The sequence below is a fragment of the Pteronotus mesoamericanus genome, unplaced genomic scaffold (assembly GCF_021234165.1).
Source record: "Pteronotus mesoamericanus isolate MK-2021 breed Mesoamerican mustached bat unplaced genomic scaffold, CSHL_Meso_final contig_73, whole genome shotgun sequence".
In the NCBI taxonomy this organism is placed as follows: domain Eukaryota; kingdom Metazoa; phylum Chordata; class Mammalia; order Chiroptera; family Mormoopidae; genus Pteronotus; species Pteronotus mesoamericanus.
In genome coordinates, this window is record NW_026555245.1 from 12,905,827 (window position 1) to 12,911,069 (window position 5,243).

General features: G+C 33.0%; 1 pseudogene; it reads right to left on the minus strand.

The window, feature by feature from the left end:
* Positions 1 to 2,278: 2,278 nt before the first annotated feature.
* Positions 2,279 to 2,355, minus strand: LOC129078517 (uncharacterized; annotated as a pseudogene).
* Positions 2,356 to 5,243: the final 2,888 nt, after the last annotated feature.

The following is a 5,243-nucleotide window of genomic DNA, read 5'->3' on the forward strand; positions in this document are numbered from 1 at the left end:
ATAGATATAGATGTAGCTATCTTCCAAGAATGTTCACCCAATATATATAAAGAACTTTAAAATCTCAAAAATAAGACAATCCAGTTTTAAATGGGTGAAATATTTGAACAGATACTTCAAGTAAAATAAAATATAAATGGTCACTAAGCATATGAGAAGATTTCAACATTATTAATTATCAAGAAGATACAAAGATAAACTACAGCAAGGTATAATATACAGCCACATCACTTTTCAATTTGGGACATTAGAATTTTATATATTGACAATAGGAAATATTGTCATGAATGGGAAATAATTGGAATTATCATATATTGCTGGTAGAAATGTGAAATGGCATATCCATTATGAAAAACATTTTGACAGCTTCTCCTAAAGTAAAATATATGCTGATCATATGACCTAACAATTGTGATCCTGAATTTTTATCCAAGCAGAATGAAAACATATATCTACCCCAAAAAAATTCATAGCAGCTCTGTTCTTTATTGCCAAAATTTGAAAGTAATACAATTGTCTGTCAATAGTGCATCCATATTTGACCACTAATCAGCAAAAAGAAAGTATAATCTACCATTACATACAATAACATAAATAAATCTCAAAAACATAATGCTAAGCAAAAAGAAGCTGACAGAAAAGAGTACACACTGTATGAATCCATTTATTTAAAACTCTAGTTAATGCCAAATTTAATTCACAATGACAGCAAGTAAGTCTTGTGTTGCCTGGGGCTGGTGTTGGTGTGGGGATTGCCTACGTGGAAGAAGGAAGGACTTTTGCGGGAAATGAAGACGTTCAGTATCATGTTCATGGGGGCAGTTGAATAGCTAAGTACATTTATCAAAACTCAAATAAATTCCATCTTCCTGAAGAAATTTGGGCGAGTATTTTACCTACATTGGTTATTAGTAATAATGATCTATATGTCTTCTCTGTGTAGTTGAGGTTCTTGTGCTCTCTGAATGGGCTCTATGCTCTATAAAATTCTATGCTGAATTTTATTCATACGACCATACAGACATTTCATTTCTTCAAGAAGTATCTGACCTCCAAAAAGTTAAAATGCACCTACATTAAAATATAAAATATATTCCTCATATTTTTTTAAAAATTGGCATCTTTATATTTCATGTTCATCCATGTATTATTAGGTAAGCTCTCGCCCTGCTAATAGCCTCCCAGACTCTCCCAGCTAGTAGTTACATTTCTTTATTTTACTTAACCTAACAAATTCTTGTTATTAACATTTGATATGTTTCTATATATGAATAATAATGCTAAAGAAGATAGAAAAAGTCATGTCTTTTCTGTTTCAGAATAGTTGTATAATAAGCCAGTGTATTTTTCCTCTCTCAACCTTATTCTCATTTGCCTATCTCCAAAGGATCTTCAAATGTCTATGAATCTATGTTTCTTTTTCTTTGAAATACACATGAAATAAAATATTAACAGAATAGAATAAACATATTGGCTCCTATATTCATTATCATCGTATTTAGCAACTGTTACTCTTTCTTCTTTTAATGAACAATTTTGATCTCAACAAAACAGAAAATGGTTTGAGTATTCACAAAACAGAAGATGTTTTATCTATTGCTACCTCATTACTAGTAACTACATAGTGGGTACTCCAAGTTATGTGTCTGTAAAATTATTACAAACTTTCCACATGAAAGTTACAGTAAAATGTATATGTGCAATGATGAAAAAGATAAGTATTTTTTGTTTCTTTTGTGAATTTTATCTATTTTTTCTCCCATTTTCTTAATGAATTAATTAGTTCCCTTATTACTAATTAACAAAAACACAACAAAACATTTGGAGTACCTGCATACATTCTATGAAAGTAAGATATTACTCAACATTTCTACTTTTAAGAAAGTCAGGAAATGCTCTGGCATTTATTCAACTCTTATCTAACAAGACAATATGTTCCAATCATAAATGAAGAGAATTACCTTTATTTTGTGAAGGGGAAAATGGGCATGTATTTTCATTATCTGGGGATACTTTCATTTTTATTTTTTAAAAGAAAATATGACATTTATATTTTATTCTAAATTCTTTAGAGGATTATTTACTTCCCCAAGATATCAGGTGTTCATCAGTTCAGTGACATTTGGAGAAACTGAAGCATCTCTTGAAAAAAATAAAAAAGACTAATTTACCAAGTAAAATGAAAGGATGAGAGTAGAAATTCAAGAATTACTAAAAACTTTTAATATTCTATTTTTTATGAGAGGTTCAGTCTAAGTCATAAGTCTTCCAAATGTATACTTTCTGAGGCATACTGATGTGGAACATAGAAAATAGGTCACAAACTATAGAAATGATCCCTGAAAGTATAGTCTTATAAAATAGGTTAAATTTTGGAATACTACCCTCAAAATATATTCTGTATCCAAATTTCCAGGAACTGTCAGTAACAGACTAAGGGTATCCTCTAATGCAAGGAACAAAAGCATTTAAGCTTTAGCACACTCTATGTGAAATACCCAACACTATCTTTCTATTTGATCCAATTCTGCATTTGCAGGGAACACTTTTATTAGCATCTAAGGAACGTTCTTATTGGAATGGTGTTACCGCAGATGAATTAATGACAGCTCCTAGATTTAATATATATTTTGTATGTTAATGCATTAGCACAGTATCTTAAAATCTTTGAACTTGCGATTTGATCTAGGTAAGCTAGCCTCTTCCAGGCTTTGAGATATTTGTCACCTTTGAGACATTGATAAGACTGAGAAGTTTTATTATGAGCAACCATGCAATGTTTTAGCTACATCTCTGTTTCCCACTTTCTAATTAACTGCCTTTCACTCAATCCTCTTCTTTTATTTTTTTTACTTGTTATTCTATTCCATTTGTCCCGATTTTTACCCCTTTGCCCTCCTCTGCCCAGTCCGCTCCTCCTCCCATCATGAACCCCCACACTGCTGTCCATGTCCGTGGGTCATTCATACATGTTCTTTGATTAATCCCTTCTCCTTCTTTCGACCATTATCCTCATCTCCCCTCCCCTCTAGTCACTGTCAATCTGTGCCGTGTTTCCATGTCTCTGGTTCTATTTTGCTAGTTAGTTTATTTTTATTCATTAGATTCCTCTTATAGGTGAGATCATATAGCATTTGTCTTTCACTGACTAGCTTATTTCATTTAGCATATTATTCTCCAGTTCCATCCATGTTGTGTGGAAGGTAGGAGTGCTTTCTTTCTGCTGCATAGTATTCCATTGTGCAAATGTACCACCTTTTTTTGATTCACTCTTACTGATGGGCATTTAGACTATTTACAGCACTTTGCTATTACAAATAGCACTGCTATGAACATAGGGTTGCATAAGTTCTTTTGAGTTTGTGATTCGGGATTCTTAAGGTATATTCCCAGCAGTGGAATCACTAGGGCAAAAGGCCATTCCATTTTTAGATTTTTGAGGACATTCCATACTGTTTTCCACAGTGGTGGCACCAGCCTGCGTTCCCACCAACAGTGCACCAGGTTTCCCTTTTCTCTGCATCCTTGTCAGCACTTGTTTGTTGGTTTATTAATGATGACCATTCTGACTGATATGAGGTGATATCTCATTGTGGTTTTAATTTGCATCTCTCTGACGGCTAGTGATGTTGAGCATCCTTTCATATGTCTATGGGTCATCTGTATATCCTTCTTGGAGAAGTGTCTATTCAGGTGTTTTGTCCATTTTTTAATTGGGTTGTTTGTCTTCCTGTTGTTGAGTCATATGAGTTCTTTCTATATTTTGGAGATCAAACCCTTGTCCAATGTATCATTGGCAAATATGTCCTCCCATATAGCTGGTTCCCTTATCATTTTGGTGATTGTTTCTTTAGCTGTGCAGAAGCTTTTTAATTTGATGTAGTCCCATTTGTTTATTTTTTTCCCTTTATTTCCTTTGCCTTAGGAGATATATTGGCAAAAATATTGCTATGTGGGATATTTGAAATTTTACTGCCTATGTTTTTCTCTAGGATTTTATGGTGTCATGGCTTACACTTAAGTCTTTTATTCATTTTGAAGTTATTCTGGTGTATAGTATAAGTTGTTGGTCTAGTTTCCTTTTTTTGCATATATCAGTCTAGTTCTCCCAACACAATTTATTGACGAGGCTATTTTTCCTCCATTGTATGTTCATGCCCCCTTTGCCAAATATTAATTAACCATAGAGACAAAGGTCTATTTCAGGACTCTTCTGTTCCATTGGTCTATGTGTATGTTTGTCAGTACCAGACTGTTTTGATTACAGAGGCCTTGGAGTAAAGTCTGATATCTGGTATTGTGACCCTTCCTATTTTGTTCTTCACTTTCAAGATTTCTGAAGTTATTCAGGGTCATTTTTGTTCCATATAAATATTTGAAATATTTCCTCTAAATCTGTGGAATATGTCACTGATATTTTAATAGGAATTGCATTGAATCTATAGATTGCTTTGGGTAGTATGAACATTTTAATAATGTTATTCTTCCAATCCATGAGCCCAGTATATGCTTCCATTTATTTGTATATTCCTTAATTTCTTTCTTCAGTGTTCTATAGTTTCCTGAGTACAGGGTCTTTTACCTCCTTGGTCAGGTACTTTATTTTTCTTGTTGCTATAGTAAATGCATTTTTTTCTGTAGTTTCTCTTTCTGATATTTCATTATTGGTGTACAAATATGCCCTTGATTTCTGAATATTGGCTTAGTATCCCATTATTTTGCCAAATTCAATTAATAGGTTGTGTAATTTTTTGGTGGAGACTATAGGGTTTTCTATGTATACTATCATGTAGTCTGCAAATAATGACAGCTTTTATTCCTCCTTTCCAATTTGGATGCCTTTTATTTCTTTTTCTTGTCTGATTGCTGTGCCTAGAACTTCCAGTAGTATATTGAATAGGATTAGTGAAAGCAGACACCTTTTTTCTGTTTCTGATCTTAAGGGGAAAGCTTTCAGTTTTTGCCCATTGAGTATGATGTTGGCTATAGGTTTCTTGTAGATAGCCTTTATTATGTTGAGGTATGCTTCCTCTTTTCCCACCTTGCTGAGTGCTTTTATCATAAATAGATGCTAAATTTTATCAAATGCTTTTTCAGCATCCATGATATGATCACATGATCTTTGTCCTTCATTTTGTTTATGTGGTATATTACATTTATTTACTTGTGCATATTTTGCCATCCTGCACTCCCTGGCATAAATCCCACTTGATCATAATGTACAATCTTTTTAATGTACTGCT